Source organism: Nannobrachium achirus, assembly GCF_963921795.1.
Source record: "Nannobrachium achirus genome assembly, chromosome: 8".
NCBI lineage: Eukaryota > Metazoa > Chordata > Actinopteri > Myctophiformes > Myctophidae > Nannobrachium > Nannobrachium achirus.
The window spans coordinates 25,209,472-25,227,535 of NC_137817.1; positions in this window are offsets into that span (position 1 = coordinate 25,209,472).

The window sequence follows — 18,064 nt, forward strand, 5'->3', positions numbered from 1 at the left end:
ATCAACAACACAGCAACACCTCCCAGATGAAAGCATTGACAAATCAACACTCAAAGTGTTATAAAAGTTTCAACATAAACTTACCTCAGTGTGATGAGGAGAGCGTTGGTGTAACACACACACACACAGAGAGAGACAGATAAGTCCAGTGCCGTTTAGTGTCAGTAGATCAGTAATCCTATAGTTTCATTCGTGTAGTTTTCTTTTTCTGTTTGTGAGCGGGTTTCATGCCCTCACCGCGGCACAGCAAGCGCCCGACGGCTAGCCATGGTTCGCCGGTCGCCTCTGATTCTGGTTCCCGTCGCGAACCAGCCCGATCCCTGGACACGGGCGCGGGGCTAACGGGCCTCCATCGAACCCCGGTCCTGGTCAGATCACCATGGATGCCTTTCTAATCGCCAATTTGCCCCGTCCGGAGACGGATACGGAGTACGAGACGGATGAGGCGGCGCCGCCGTCCCAACAACACACACCGCGGGCAGACATGGCTCCACTGCCCGCACTCCTCACGCCGGAATCGGTGGCTTGCGTGAGGCCACGCGAAGAACGCTCTGCCATGCCCATGTCGCCGAGAGATAACATCGAGACGCTCTCCCAGTCCCAGAGTGAGATGTATGTATTATCCATATCATTGATCCATTCAAAAACAGCAGATGGCAGTCAGTGCAAGTTCACAGCGCATCACTTTGTAGCCTACTTTCCTGACTAACTAACTTTCGCTAAATTATTCACTCGATCAAATGATGTGTACTCTACAGGTCCGTGTCCGATGCAGATGATGTCATCGGCAGCACTGATGATTGTCAGAGCAGTATAATCAGAGAGTGGTGTCACCGCGGGGTCAGAAACAGCGCTGGTCACGTGGTTCATTGTCACTTTACACCTCATAGACTTCAATGCATTTTGTAAACTTCCGGTTGGCCGTTTATCACTATACGCCAATAGATGTGTGCGTAGAAGACCTGGCCCCATGAAGTGAACGGGAGTGACGCAACTCTCCATTCTAGGGCTCTGATGATTGTGAGTGGCACCCCCGGAGAGCAACACGCAACCGCAAAGACGACCCTTTCTATGCGCGTAAGTTGTGCACATGCAGCACACATTGCGCGCGCGTGCACACACACACACACACACACACACACACACACACACACACACACACACACACACACACACACACACACACACACACACACACACACACAGTATATTCTGTATAATGTATTTATTTATTTAGATGAGTAACTAATCGCTCTGGGTCTACTAAATGCCTAAAACATTTCCCATGTCAATATGTTCAAAATAAAACAGCATAATGGCAAATATAAATGTATTTTTCTGTTCAAGTTATTCTAGTCAAGGTATTGATGTTTTGTCATTACCCATAACAGTAAAATACATATTCCCATTTTCACCATGCAGTACCCCTGCATACCCATAGTACACATACACCCACAGCAAACCTTTATGTATCTCATATAGCATTGATGCTTTTCTCACACACACACACACACACACACACACACACACACACACACACACACACACACACACACACACACACACATGGAAACAGAACTTTTCATTCAATTTGAGGAGTAAATAATGTTTTTTATTTTGGTATGCGTTTTCAGAAGCTGATCAAGGAAGTGCTTCTCTGTCAGGCACTGGGACACAGAGACCTTCAAGCAAAGGAACAGGCAAAGGTAAGATAAAAATAATGATATTTTGTATATATATATATATATATATATATATATATATATGTGTGTATATATGTGTATATAAATATAAATATATATATATATATATATATATATATATATATATATATATATATATATATATATATGTGTGTGTATATATATATATATATATATATATATATATATATATATATGTGTGTGTGTGTGTGTGTGTGTGTGTGTGTGTGTGTGTGTGTGTATATATATATATATATATATATATATATATATATATATATATATATATATATATGTGTGTGTGTGTGTGTGTGTGTGTGTGTGTGTGTGTGTGTGTGTATATAGGAGCTCCTGAGCTTCACCGAAGCCATTGTCGAAGCCTGGTGCACCCCGCGACCAACCCAACCCCTCTGGCCCGATCCTCGGAGTGTGAGGAGGTCAGCCCATGTCCCTGAGAAGATACCGCCCAGACCACGAAGGAGAAACCCTACAAGGGTCTGCTACATCTGCAGCAAAATACATAAGAAAAGGAGTGAGACCTCATTCTACTGCCCTCTGTGTCTTGTGCCTTTGCACAGGAGGCTTTGTTTCGAACGGTACCACGCAGAGATTGACTATGAGCATGCAAGCGGTGCTCGACGTCGACGATAGACAGACACATTTTGATGACATGAGTGTAGACATACTGTGTACCGATTTGTGTGATTTTAGGGCAAATTCTGTAGGAGCAGTGTCCAAAAATGTGTTTGAAAAAATCGGCCTGATGGTGGCGCTATATGGGACAGATCCATTTTGATGACATGAGTGTAGACATACTGTGTAGCGATTTGCGTGATTTTAGGGCAAAATCTGTAGGAGTAGTGTCCAAAAATGTGTTTTGAAAAATCGGCCTGAAGGTGGCGCTAAATGGGACATATCCATGTTGATGAGATGAGTGTAGACATACTGTGTACCGATTTGCGTGATTTGAGGGCAAATATTGTAGGAGCAGTGTCCAAAAATGTGTTTTGCAAGAATCGGCCTCATGGTGGCGCTAGAAGAGGGGCATGTGAGAATTGATGGGTGGAGGTTGTAGGTTGGCAGGCAAGGAGTGTGTGTGCGAAATTTGGCATGGATCGGGGCAACGGTTGCGGAGATACGATGTGACGTGCAAAAGTGTGACGTGTGACGGACGGACAGACAATGTGCCCATTACACTGTAAGAAAATATTGTTTTTGTTTCAAATCATAAAGTAAGCATCTGATGTAATAAATAAAGAGCTGTGAGTAAAAAAAAATGAGTTGTTTGCTTGAAAAGAGACCATTCACAAAAACTTCTTTTTCTCCAGTTGTTATTCTGAGAGGGCTTGGTTTTGGTGAAACAAGGGTTTTCAAATGGCTATAACTAAAGAAGTGTACATGATAAAAACATAGTTTTTTTTTCTGTGGAAACTAGAAGTTATCCTCTTTCATCTGGGCCATGGCATGACATAGTCATCATTAGACAGAATTTTAAAAAAAATGGTAAACATGGTAAAAAATCAAGAAATGCTTGGCAACCTAGCTTGATAGTTCACTTTTAATGGTGGCAGTCAATGAGTTAAGGAAGTGTCCATATAAGGATATCTCTGTAACAATTAGTGTTAATTAAGACTAAAAGACTACACGATTTTGATATTTTGTCGATAAGACTAGACTAGACTAAACACAATTTCAGAAGACTAAGACTAAGACTATTATTTGTGTTATTCTAAAGACTAAGACTAAATCTAAGTCTAAGACTAATGGCTGTAAAAATTAACACTGGTATGTACCGGTAACTGCAATGAAATTAAAGCCAAATACATCTTTTATGTATGGTTTATTTTTACCAAGTAACAGGCAGTAGAAGACAATGACTTGTTCAGAGTTATGTGGTTATATTTAGCCCAAAAGACTAAGACTAAGACCAAAATATTTTTATATTTAGTTTTTATATTTAAGACTAGACTAGACTAAAACAATTTCAGAAGACTAAGACAGGACTAAGACTAAATGGTGTGTTATTCAAAAGACTAAGACTAAATCAAAGTTTGCTGAAAAAAATTAACACTGGCATTCATAAACATGTTCTCGAACACAGACAATTCCCAAACTAAGACAACAAAAACAATATAGTATAATGGAATCTGCTATACCAAATTATGGTTATGATTAGATCCAGCTGCTCTTCAGCCAGCTCTTAATGGAGGATTTAACAACATAATTAATCAATAATGTTGCAGAGCAGACAAACAAGTCCTTTCCCATTCAGCTTTTGGATCTGCATGCATGGTACCAAGTCTGTGGAGCTCTCTCTGGTGGAATTACTCCTATGTACACCAATATCCACAGTGTGTGTGTGTGTGTGTGTGTGTGTGTGTGTGTGTGTGTGTGTGTGTGTGTGTGTGTGTGTGTGTGTGTGTGTGTGTGTGTGTCTTACTTTGTGATTAATATTTGAGACAACCTAACTACCGTAAATTCTCTGGTCCCATCCTCTTTTACAGTAAACTTTAAGACATAATAAGACAGAATAAAGCCATAATAAGAAATAATGTGTTGGTAATTAGAGCTAATATATTTTATTAGACAGAAACAAATAGTAGAAAGAGCGAATACATTCTCTGCACCGTCACCTGCCGCGGAACTGCAGCGGCAGACACTGCCGCACGACCGCTAGTTCGACCAGCAGTCGCACTGCATCGCCGGCGATAGGACCAGCAGTCCCGCCAGTAGGACCGGCGGCCGCCGCACGGACCGGCAGGTCCCGTAGCGGTAAACTGCCCGTCCGTGCGGTGGTGGCTGCCGCGGCAGTTACCAGCGATGCCGGTGCCAGATAATGTATTCGCTTTCTGCTATTCTGTCTCAGCCTACTGGCAGGACTGCTGGTCCTATCGCCGGCGATGCAGTGCGACTGCTGGTCGAACTAGCAGTCGTGCGGCAGTGTCTGCCGCTGCAGTTCCGCGGCAGGTGACGGTGCCAGAGAATGTATTCGCTCTTTCTACTATTCTGTCTTTGTTTCTGTCTAATAAAATATATTAGCTCTAATTACCAACACATTATTTCTTATTATGGCTTTATTCTGTCTTATTATGTCTTATTATGTCTTAAAGTGTACTGTAAAAGAGGATGGGACCAATTCTCTTATAGAAACCCAGGCTTTTGTCTCAAGAGTAGCGGGCACCAGGCTTTTATTGGAAGGAGGCGTGTATAAGAGAGAAGGACTATATTCCTATTTTTCAAAAAGATCAGAATGAAAAAAAATATATTTTGTGTCAGTTTAAACACAGTAAAATGTACTGAGTTAAATTTTTGAAACCAAGTACTGTATTAAATGCACAGTCCATATACAGTTGGACACTGGTCATTTTAACTTAACAGTTAAGTAACTTCAGCTGCAAATAACAGCTGCAAATAACAGTTACGAACAGTGCAAATTAAGCAGATGTGACTTAATAAGAACACATATGTCAAAGCAAAACTTCAATGGAGACAGACAGACAGAAGGAGGAGAGGGAGAGTGGAGGAGGAGAATAATAGACAGAAACATCTTATTTCAATCACTCACTTTTGAGTAGATATCCTTCACACTGGGTTGTGTTTGTCACGCATTGAATCAGGGGGTCTGTGGACCATCGCGGCGGTCCTCTGTGGTCCGCGACGGTCCCCGGGGGTCCCCGTACCGGTGTAATCTACTCTGAACATGGTGGCTACATCATAGCTAAACTAGCATCTGTGATGTGTTGTTGTTGTCATGCTAATGCACCCGAAGTAGTTTGAAGACAGGAGCAGGTCACACTGCTCACATGGTACCATAGTAAACATCGCCCTCTAGAGGCTTATATTGGAACGACGGCTTGTAAGTGTGCCTATACTTATATACAGGACATTATCAGAGAATTTACGGTAGTTAGATAGTGTGCAGCCTAAGTAAGGAAGTAAGGGTACTTTACTACCCCTCTGAACCAAGGAAACTTTTTCAGTTTTGCAGTAGCACCTAGACCCAAACAGTATTGAGTTCTGCACGCAAACATTTCTACCTTTAGGTTTATCATGATGAGAAACAAGGAGTGCTGAACCAGGAGAGCTCTGGGTCAACTTCCTTGACAGGACTTAAAAGTATTGATTACAATTCTTAAAAAAAAAAAAAATCTGTATTTTATTTGTATTATTTTGCTGCATCGGCCTCTGTGCTGCCTGATATGATTTAAACCTTAGGGTCTGAACACTTGCTCTCTGACTTGTTCAGAATAGTTCTAAAAAGTCTTATGGATCTTATAAATATCCAATAGTATCCAACAAAAAACGAATCTCCTGTATTTCCAAAATAAAGTATTCCTCGATGTTCCAGAACTAAATTACATTACATTGCATAAAATACCTACTGTAAGTACAAAGCGGCGTTTTTGGATATCGGGTCACGTGCCTGTGTGTGTGTGTCTGTGTTATTAGCACAAACAGTTTAGTGTGTGTGTGTGTGTGTGTGTGTGTGTGTGTGTGCGTGTGCGTGTGCGCGTGCGTGTGTGTGTGTGTGTGTGTTCGTGACACGGCGCTGGGATGCGTGCGGGTGTGCAGGTATGAAAAATAGAAGAAAAACAAAACAAAACAAATCTCTGACTCCGTCACACACATCACTATGGCAAAAAGCTATATTAGAGTAATTATGCCTTAAGCCCTTAACATAAAAAAAAACTTTTTTATATAGCCTATTATGTTTATTATAATTGGAATCTCTAAATAGGTCTACATTGCAAAGTAAATATTGAAACCTAGTTTTGCCATAATGTTGCAATGTATAATTAAAGGATAAAAGTTGTTCTGTTCTGTTCTGTTCTGTTCTGTTCTGTTGTTCTGTTCTGGATATGAAATATACTTCTTCACACATACAGAATGGGTATAGCGTCACACAATACTTTCTATATAGTCTATAGTATCACTGCCGGGCAGGACCATTGTATCGCCTAAAGGATACAAGGATACTGCCCTTGGACTCAACACACATGATCCCTCTCTCTCTCTCTCTCTCTCTCTCTCTCCCCGCCCACTCATCACCTCCTGTCCGCCTCCCTCCACTATCCATACAGCACTGACATGCTGCTGAGGAGCTGATGTCAGCAGGGACGCGTGGTTAGCCGCAGAAGCTACACGCTCTCAGGGCATTCCTCCTCAGAGGAGCTCAAAGGGAATGCATTACCGTCATACGTTCATTCCTCTCCCTTTGAGATCCATGTGTTTCATGGATAGTTTTGTGTTTGCAGTTCCTAGTTCCTTCCTTTCATTCACTCTACCTTGCTTTATTTTATTCAGTGTTTTTGTCTTGATTTGATTGATTGATTGATTGATTGATTGATTGATTGATTGATTGATAGATAGATACAAAACACCATATGTACAAAGGAGAAAAGGGGGAAAATACATTGGCAGTGTATGACGCCTCCTTTCTATGTTTGGGTAAAGTAAAGTGTGAGCAGGTTTCTACACAAGCTACAAGATATGGATAAAGAACGAATATTAGGACGAGTAACCTCGATTCAGTCCACGGATCAAGGTTGTATTTGTCACACACTCATACAGCTACTAACAGTGAAATGTTGGTGTGGCATGATTTAGTTTATCCATACTGTAGGTGAATTACAACAGAACATACGTACATATATAGGAGCCAACATACTGTATACCGTAGGTGAAACATGCCGTATAGATTGCTTCCAGAGATGCTGTAATTGCTCCTAAGCATTACCCTCCCTGAAAACTACATACGCTACAAACTGTCTGAACTTGACAAGGAACCCAGGCATATTGGTGACAAATACAGACAAAGTCACTGCCGGTGTGAACTGTGAACACATTATAGACTATTAGGCTTCATTTGAGTATTCAGTGCTATTCCCAAACAACTACATCATCATATGAACCAAATCTGGACTTTTTTATGCAGAGATCTGGCTGTACAAAAACAGTATATTGAAATAATTAGGGTATGTACAGCAGACACACCTGATGGTCCAGCGGGGATGTGCTGATATTCTACAGTATGTCAAGGACAGTATACTATGTAAGCAATTAATATGCATGTTGTATCTTAAATTTAACCTTTAACCATAAATGTTGTTCACTACTGGTATTATAGACCACCCTATGTTAAGCCCTCCAGTCTTTCATATAGTCCGATAATATAGGGTTTTGTTTGTTTCTTTATTGGCAATCGTGGCAATCAAGTAGAGCTGAGCCTTTGACATCCCAGGAGGTGGGAATGGAAATCAGTCAAGCGATCCCTATCAACATATAGGGACCAGATCAGATGGACTATGTTCATCTAGTTATTAAAAACAGGGCAGTGCAAACATACACACACACACACACAGCTACAGATATGTGTATAAGGCCTGCAGTCAGTTACACTTCAAAGTGTTACTGACTCCACTGCTTGATTGGGCCACCTGAGGTTTGAAGGCAAAGACAGGACAAAGCCGGGTCCACTGAGGAAAAGAAAGCTGCTTCTTTCAATTCATTATCTGCTGTTTTGCCAACACTAGCAAGTCTGAAGCCATCAGTGCATCTATAGATGTGAATATTTTGTTGGTAGAATTCAGATCAACATCCGGATGTGCCATTTCAAAACTTCACACGTCCTTACATTGGCAAGACAGTAGATTCTCAGGGGATTTGCAGAGCATTGAGCTTGTAGATCAGCAATTTTTATTGCTATTTTTATGACCTTCTCTGACTTAAATCTACCTATGAAGGTGGATTCTGCTTTTCAATGGGAATGGAGTGGTTTCTTGCCATTTGCACATTTCTACAAAAGTATGCTCCATTCTCCATACAAATTAGAAATGCAAAACAGGGAAAGAAACCTGTGGAAAAAATGCATTTGCAGAACAATTTCAGGAAAAGAGCAGTTAATATTGAAGAGTTCGGCACATCTGTACATATTAAACTTAGCACCCATTGTTTCATTCATGGAGTGACTTCACGTGTTCTATTTGCCCATGCAGGGTCATTGCAGAAGAACCAAAAGGAGTCGGGGGACTGATTAAGGAAGTGAAGTGGAAGCTGTTACAAACCAGGACTGTACTCAGTCAAATCTGTGGAGCTGAAGCATATTATTTAGTACATGGTCCTCAGTGATTGATGTCACACTAGGAAATGTGAGTGACATGACAAGGATTGTAGTCATTTTGATTTCTGACATCATTAAGTTGGTGATTAAACCGCAAGGAGTCCCTTGGCCCCAAACTGTCATCACAACAATGTGTCATCGTGTCCAAATGTCAGACACATACAGTAAGATGCAATGAGAGGTAACATCTCCGCATATCTCCCTTTGTTATTTTTTGTGTGTGTGTGTGTGGTGTTGACTTCAATAAATAGTTATGCAAATGTGTGTGCAATGTGACTGTATGCATGTATGACACATGGGTGTGTATGTTAATGTGTGTGTGTGTGTGTGTGTGTGTGTGTGTGTGTGTGTGTGTGTGTGTGTGTGTGTGTGTGTGTGTGCGTGCGTGCGTGCGTGCGTGCGTGCGTGCGTGCGTGCGTGCGTGCGTGCGTGCGTGCGTGCGTGTGCATATGTTACTGACATTCATGGTTTTCATATGGGAGGTTTTTGGAATACACTGACATTGTTTGTATGAGAAAAATATAACAATTTGATGATAACAAACAAGACATTTTAGAAGGATGCATGAGAGTTCATGCACAACAGCATCTGACATCATACATACAATCCCTTTTATTTATGCCCATACATGGAGATCCCTGTCTGTAGAACCAGCCACACAGATATGGGCTGTCTTGGCCATATATGGATTATGTTAGCGTGGTATGTGGCCGATGTGGCCTCCATATATGGGCATTCTGATATGAAGTCCTGTTAGATATGGCTTAATATTGATTACATCAGGGAACTCCATGTATGTGGGCATAAAAGGGATTCTGTTAGTGTGGTTCCCCTGACATCACAGTGATGTCAGAGTCAGAAGACTTTTGATAGAGAGTGAAAAAAGACTATATCAAGTACGTATATAATAAGTATCCTACCTTTTACCAATTATAGAGGGTTTTAGTGGTATCGGATATGCAGCTCAGCAAATAAAAGTTGAAACAATGCATGACAGAGGACGATTTCACGATAAATTAAATCTCCACGGTACGATTATCGTGAGTGCTTTTCATCACGATAAACGATAATATCGCTTATCGTCCAGTCCCTAACAGGGATAGGGCGGAAGTCCTTGTATGGACCAAACACTCTAATACTATCAGAACATAGACTAATTTTGTTATTATTTGAATTAAATTATACTTTTTTACATCACACCAGTTGCTGCCTCTGGCTGGCCCTCCCCTTGGAACAAGTTATGCCATTTGCTGTAAGCCATGCTGTCCTGTCTCCCCATCTTGGGATAGGTTTCTATACTCTTGAGATGTATTCCTTGTGTGACGTATGTTCTGTTCTGTCTGATTTACCTCTATTGGTGTGCCTGAATCCATGTTGGTGTCATTAGCACTGTTCACTGTATTGTGCGTGCATACGTGCGTGCGGCCGTGCTCATGTGTGTGCATGTGTCCGTATTGTCTCTGTGTGAGCATGATCTACCTGCCCTCTGGAGTTTTTAATGGGTCCAATATCTCCCTGCACGTTTATTGGATTATTATGAAAAATGGTCGGGCTATAATTCAACCTTACCCTTTACCCTTTGTATCGGGACGAGTCACTCTCACACACACACACACACACACACACACACACACACACACACACACACACACACACACACACACACACACACACACACACACACACACACACACGATACCATTGACATGCACTGTTCAAGAAAGTAATATGGAGTACGTGCCACCAAGTGCAGTTTAGTCTTTATTAGAAGAAAAAGTTATATATATTTTATACTTGCCTTCTCTCCTTTTTTCTTTCCCTCTCGCAATCAGTTTGCTCAATTTATGCTGCAACAGTCTGTGGGATTGAAGCAGCTGAGCTGTCACAATGAATTTGTGTGCCTTAAACAAGATTAACTACTGTTATTTGTATCCCCGCATCTCTGAAAAGGTAATCAACACTGCCGCTTTGGCTTGCTAATTCTCACCATGGTGATTGTTTACTAAAGCCCATCACCGCAAATAGCTCAAGGTTCGAAGGGGGCACTTGTGCAAGTAAATGTCTGTGTGTTAAGATCTGTGTGTGTGTGTGTGTGTGTGTGTGTGTGTGTGTGTGTGTGTGTGTGTGTGTGTGTGTGTGTGTGTGTGTGTGTGTGTGTGTGTGTGTGTGTGTGTGTGTGTGTGTGTGTGTGTGTGTGTGTGTGTGTCTGACTGACGGCACACATGCTTTGAGGACAGTAGACAGCTCTGACAGACCGATGACAGCCATTATGGAAGTTCTCCCACCCTGAATATAGCCTGTATTACAGACTGGAATTGGCCAAAATATAACTTTCGGAGCGGAGCAACAGTGCTGCAATATTGCAGCAAACATTTTAAGAGTGATGGGTTCATCTGTATGCTTGGGGTGACTGTTCTAATAAGCCAAGAGCGTCCTCTGAAATCATCATTCCATAGCCTCTCCCATTGTACAGTCATCAAACCGTTCGACTCTCAAAAATCTAATCTAATATTAGGATACACCCCTTGAGACGTGCCAGATTTACCTATAGGGCAGTGTTTCTCAACCTGGGTCCCCAGATGATTAACATAATGTGCAGCATTGTTTTCTCACTCAACAGTAAACAAACAGACATTTTAAGTGTCTGCTATTTTCACAACAGAACCGTGTTATACAAAATGTAATGCATCAATTCTTAGTGCTCGTCAGGGTGGGGGGGTCCCCAGTTCAAATATGATTATTTTGGGGGTCACGGCCTGAAAAGGTTGAGAACCACTGATCTAGGCAAGCAACTGCTTGGATGGTCTCCCACTCAGAAGTACGAGATGGGAAGGGGGCGGGGCTTGGTGACATCACTTCACGTCTCCCTACTGAAAGCTGGAAATAGTGTTTGCACAGTTACTAATGCAATTATTAAAACCAGTCACACTATGAAAAGCTACCAAATAAAAATAAAATAAAATAAATAAAACACAAGACTATCAACTGCAAATGTATAAGAAAGAAAAGGTCTAAGCCATCAGGTGCCCAGTTTAGGCAAAAGAGGAAAGAAGAGGACACACGAAAGATAGAGGTATGCAGCATCTATGTCATCTGTTTATTAGTATTGTGCACCTTACGATATAGGCTATAACATTACATAGCATTTATGTTTGTTAGCCTATGTTGATGTTCCTTGCTGCGCTACACAATACACATACAGTATACTATTCTACAATACAATATTCTATTCTATTCTAGTTTTCTGTCCAACTTGCTAGACATTGGATATCATTTCACACAGTTTCATCATGGTAATGTGTGTGGCCTGCAGCAATATAATTACGACCCTAGCACATTATTGATTTGGTTAAATTTCATTGAGGAGACATCATAAAGGTTTCTTGTGAATGTATTGAGTTGGTCCCGAGCTCAGTAAGGAGAATTTCCAATGCTGTACGCTAACTCAAAAGACGTCTATATTATGTTGATATTTTGTATCTTTTTTGTGATTGAGTGAGTAGTACTATGGAGGTTGGTTAACTTCATATTCTGAAAGTTTGATGAATTGTGCATAGGGGGGGAGCTAGGCGTGCCAAACAAATATCCCAACTAGAAAGTTGTGCTCAGTGGAGTGCTTCTCGGCCCAGTCATATTTATGATGTCAGTCTTGCCCAGAGATGCAGTTCCACATGGTTCCAGACTGGCCTCAGAGTACATCTCTGGACTGGCATAACTGGCATAGCTAAATCATTTTAGCAGGCAGCATGCACAAGAAATGTGATCCTGATCGGTATGGTGCAGTGGTTCTCAAACTGTTTAATTTCAATAACCTGCATAACTGAGAGTGTATACAACACAAATGTAGCCAAATTGACCCTTAGACCTGTAAGGGTCCATTTGGATCTCTGTAAAGGAGTCCCTGGACCTACCACACCAGTTTTGTGAATGGTTTACGGTTTGAAAGGCCATAAACTCAACCATTGATTAATTAGTGTAAATGGATGGTGGATAGGTCTCTCTGTCCTGTAGTTAACTGTAATGGTCCAGCAATGGCAGTCAAGACACAGATGGCTGGGGACAGAGGCCCTGTTGAGCTCATGAGCACTCCTCATTAGACCAGAGTTTTACGTGACATAGCCTACGTTTCCCGTTGTATTTTATTGACTGATTTAATGTGGCAAGCCAGTCTGTTAAACCAGTTCCAACTTACCCTTCTCCTGCTGCAGCCTTGATTGCTTCTGTGTTCGTTTTTAATTCTGTAAAGATGATTCTGACTGTTGATCTTTGAGCTGACCATGGCACTTCTGCACATTTTCCCATATATTTCCCGCTAACAAATTTCACTTTGGCAGAGGTTTGGGTTGTGTGTTTCTATTGGCGCGTTATCTTCATAATTATATAGTATACAGTAAAGCCCTAGGGTTTCTTTGCCCCCTGATAAAAAAATTAATTAAATTAAAACATATATATTTTTCGTAGCACTTTGAGATTTGCTTCAAATGTAAAGTGCAATATTAAATAACATGTATTATTAATTGTATTATTACATTGATTAGATCAGTGGATCTGGATTTTATTAATAATTCAAATAAAATCAACACAAAGTTGATTTTTTTATTTTAGTATACAGGTTTTGTAACGCTAATGCCCGAATCGGTGTCATCCCTATGTTCCCCGGGTTCCGATATTTTGAGTTGTATAAGACAGACACACACACACACACACACACACACACACACACACACACACACACACACACACACACACACACACACACACACACACACCTGCTTTATCTAATGTGGACCACTTTTCTTCCTTTGTTTCCATTCTTTTTTGTTCTTTGTTTTGGTTTGCCAAATTGGATTTGGAGCGGTGAGCACACAGAGCAGAGCAATTGCAGAACAATTGCACTGAAAATGTTTTGCCATGCCTATCTGACATTTATTCATCACTGAGGTAGCATTCGCTCAGAATTAAGTTGGTTCGATGTGCCCGACACTGGTAGAGACAATGTAATCACATATACTGTAGTCGTGAGGTCTGCATACTGTCAATGCGGTGCAAGCTGTTTTACTGTAAGTCAGAGAGAAAGCAATATATTAGGGCATGTCTCCTGGTGGAGATTTGAACTCTACTTAGCACACCTTTCTAGTAGTGGATAAGAGTCATGTACATCAATCTCAATTTGAAAATTGGTCTGAAGGTACCACTGTGCTGTGGTGAAAAGCATTTGCACAGTAACAGAAGTGCAAGGCTAAGAAATATCCCAGCTGCTATCTGAGATAGGTGTTTTTATATAGGGCCTACCTACAGTATGAGAAAGGTCTTGCTCAGGGATTAGGCCTCATGCTAAACCCAAACCCATCAGAATTACAACGTAACCAGTTCACCAACTCGCTTCACAAGGATAAAGGCTGTCTTACAGCCCATTTCAGAGGCTCAAACGGTGGGGCAAAGAAGGTTTCTGTTGGCAAATTGTGAATGCACCTAGCTGTGCAACCCCCCTACAGGCCAACAATCAGAGAGCACTAGAGTGTCTCACCCAACTGTATGGTCGCAAACAACAGCCTAAACGTGGGGAGGGCTACAAAGAGGCGGACTTCAGTAGCTTGGGAACACTGCCACAATAGTCAGGATCTCCCAATTACTCCAATTGGACACCCAAACCCACACAACACGCAGGTCCAAGGCCACAGGCTCTGACATAAATACTTTTATAAAGAAGCAGGGAGATGCTGGGCCCCTGATTCAGCCAGGGAAAAATAGTTGGAGAGGCCCTCATTGCGCGCTATAGAGAGAGATCTCTCTCTATAGCGCTGCTACTCAAAGATTTGTGACAAAGTGAGAAGCCAGTGGGCCAATTACATGAGTTATATTTCATCGTTGTCGGTTGGAAACCTTGTATGTCCAAAACCGTTCGTTTTGTATTTATAATTTTAAAAATGATTTAAACTAGTCAAAACAGCCGATCTACAAGCACACAACGCCTCGCACCGCAAGGCGTTGTGTGCTGGTAGATCTGCTCTTTTCACTACTTTTGTGCAACGGCCTTGTATGATGAAGCAGGGCTTTGCTTTGCGAAAAAATGTACAAATGTGAAACTTGGAGATACGAGGTTTCTGCTCGACAGTGACGATTTACTTTGTTGACCGCCCAGCCCCCAAAATGGAACGAAGGCCGACATTTTCTTTTTTTCTTTTTTTCCTAATTTCTTTTTTTCCTGGACTGGCCGGGAATGAACCGGCCGTTCGGGAGTTGTCCCGCTTTTCCCAATGGCCAGCACGTCCCTGTAAAGAAGGCTAGTGCGGTAGTTATTACACTCCACTCCACTCCACTCATTAGAATGTTCCTAATGAGGCACTCTCTGGTTCAACAATAGTGACCTCTTTTGTTGTAGTGCATCAAAGAGGGTTGCTGTTTTCCAATGCAGTATTTAAACAAACTGTGTTTAACGTGTGGGCTTGGTAGTTATGTTGCTCTGTTCTATTATACAATGGGATGAAAGAGGAGACACTCACTTGAGGGCCAGGTAGAGCAAATTAATTTCTGCCTGGGTCTAAAGTCCACAGGCACAATCTTGTGCCCGGATCAGTGTCTGATCCATTGACAGAGGAAAATGAGGTGAGGGGTTAAGATGAAGGGGCTAAAAGAAAAGGGAAAAGTAAAAGAAGAGATAGAAATGGAGGGGGAAGACACATTTCTTGTATTCTTAGCTATATATTTTCCCACAACTCCCCTTCTCCATCTGTTGCCCTTGTGGTTGTTTTCATTTGCGGGGGTGCAAATTATGTTGCCGAGCAGAAAATTGTTCTCTCACTGCAAATGTCTCACTGTGTCAAGCTGCTTCCTGTCATATAGGTCTGGTTTAGCGAAAGGCAGAGTAGGCTATAAAGTGAGCATGGATAACAGGAGACCAAATCTCTGCCGCCTGCATTATCTACTTCGGAAATATGTTTCCAGTTGTGGTGATGTCATGATGATTTGGTCTATAGACAAGGCAAAGTCCCCATAAGCTGTACTTTTATAGATACAGATAGATAGATAGATAGATAGATAGATAGACAGATAGATAGATAGATAGATAGATAGATAGATAGATAGATAGATAGATAGATAGATAGATACCTTTATTATCCCAAGGGGGAAAATCAGTTGCCCAGAGGCAGCACAGTAGTATAAGGTTATTTACAAAAGTTACAGAGAAGTAAGAAAAAGAAAAAGAAAAAGAAAAAACAAGAACAGAGTACAATAAAGAGCAAGGTACATCAAGAGAGGGAACAAATAATATATAAATATATATAAAGTGTCCTTAAGCACAACTATCAAAATAGTACAGTGTCCAAATCAAATCAAAAGTGACCATAGCAGTCAATGCTGGTTAGTGGAACAAGTATCTCACTGTCATGTCAAACACATGAAGGCTTGTTCACTTGTAAAGACCACACCGTCAAACAGAGATTCAAATTGGGTTGTATTTATTGAAAAATGAAACATGCGTTCATTGAAGTTGAAGTTTACTATGAAAACCGACACATCTCATCCGTGTATCTCTGTCTGCACGCCTGACACTGTGGTTCATGGGTTTGTCTGTGGTTCTATGGGTTTGTCGCACTGACATCACGCTCTGGCTTGATGTCCCTTTTATGCCCATATATGGAGGTCACTGATGTCATCACGAGTCACACTAGCAAATGAATTACGTCCTTGTCAGTTTTATGCCCATATATGGAGATCCCTGTCCCGATGTCATCAATATTAAGCGCATATCTGGGAATTCCGTTATTTGGTAATGCCCATATAAGGGCATGTTCTGACATGCAGGTAGGTGAGGTCGCATGTCGCCCTGTAGTTGAATGACAGTGGAAGGAATGAAGAGATGGTTAGAGGGTTGTTGGAATGAGGGGAAGTGGGGCACCTTAGGGAGGAAGGCAGGGTTGGAGGCATGAGGGGCAAGAACGGATGGAGGGGCCGAGGGTGAACGAAGGGGAGAAGGGTTGGAGGGAGGAAAGGCGAGGGGTGTAGGAGGTTGAATGGATGGATGGATGGAGTGCGGAGGGAAGGTGCGCGTGAGGGGAGGAGAGGGAGGAGGGCTGAGGGATGATGTGAGGTGGAGAGGATGGGAGGGCAACTGTGAGGAAGTGGTCTAATACGTGGACAAGGAAGGGGATGTGATAATTGTTGAGTAGTATCCAGCATAGTAGCTCGGACACATTGTCAAACAGCTTGGGACTGCTTTTGCCGAAAGTTAGGAGGACTGCAAAGTAGAATTTTTCCTTCCAGCCGACCCCAAACAGGTGCCGCATGAATCTGGATGGAGGGGGAGAACCTTGAAAGCTGATGTGTTGTCCCTGAGCTGGGGATGAGGCTGTTTATGCTGGGGACCGAGGAACCGTGGTTGGATGAGAGGTCTATGATTAGCCTTTACCGATGGGGCTGATTCTGTATTTGGATAGTCAGCTGCTGGCTGAGGGCTTGGAGGGGTTGTGGGGACAGGTGGGGCGGGAGTGGGCGCACATGGAGCATTTTGCAGTTGGACATGTCATGGTCCAGGTCGTTGAAATTATCGCAGACCATTTTGGACCCCTAGACTGGGAGGGGCAGGGAAGGTGAAGGGGTGCTGGGCTTTGGGCCTGGTGGGACAGACTGTGGCAGCCATGAGTGGTGTGGGTTGGGTCTAGGCCTGTGGGAATTATATTAGTTGTAGGCCGGCCAGGGTGAAGGGGCAGGGACGTTGGGCGTTTCTGCTGACGTCCAACGTGCCCCAGTATGTTAGCAGGTTCCACTGCTGGAACCGAGCTGCCACCATCGCCACAAACTGCCGGTGGTACTGTTAGTATAGGCTACCCTGGTCTAAATGTAATCATTCCTACGGGTTGGAAACACAAAACAAATTATGTTGCGGAATATGGAAAAGGTGAATTTGGTTGGTGTGAGAATGGTGGGGCTTGTAGAGCAAGCCACAAGCCCCACCACAAGCTTGTGAGGTCGCAGAGGGTGATTGACACCCCCCCGCAATCAACGGTCCTGGGCTGGTGGGAGGAAGCAGAGGATTTGATTAGTGTGGCTAAATCAATATCCATACCCTGGAGGATTTTCAGACGGAGTGGAGCAGAGACAGGAATGGGGTTGGCGGCAATACTGTAGTTGTAGGTGGCATGGGTGCAGGCAGGGCTGAAGAGAGTGAAAAGGAGGGGTACTGAGATACGGAGAGAAGGGAATGGGCAGGTGGATGGGGAAAAGAGAGGCCGTGGCTGTG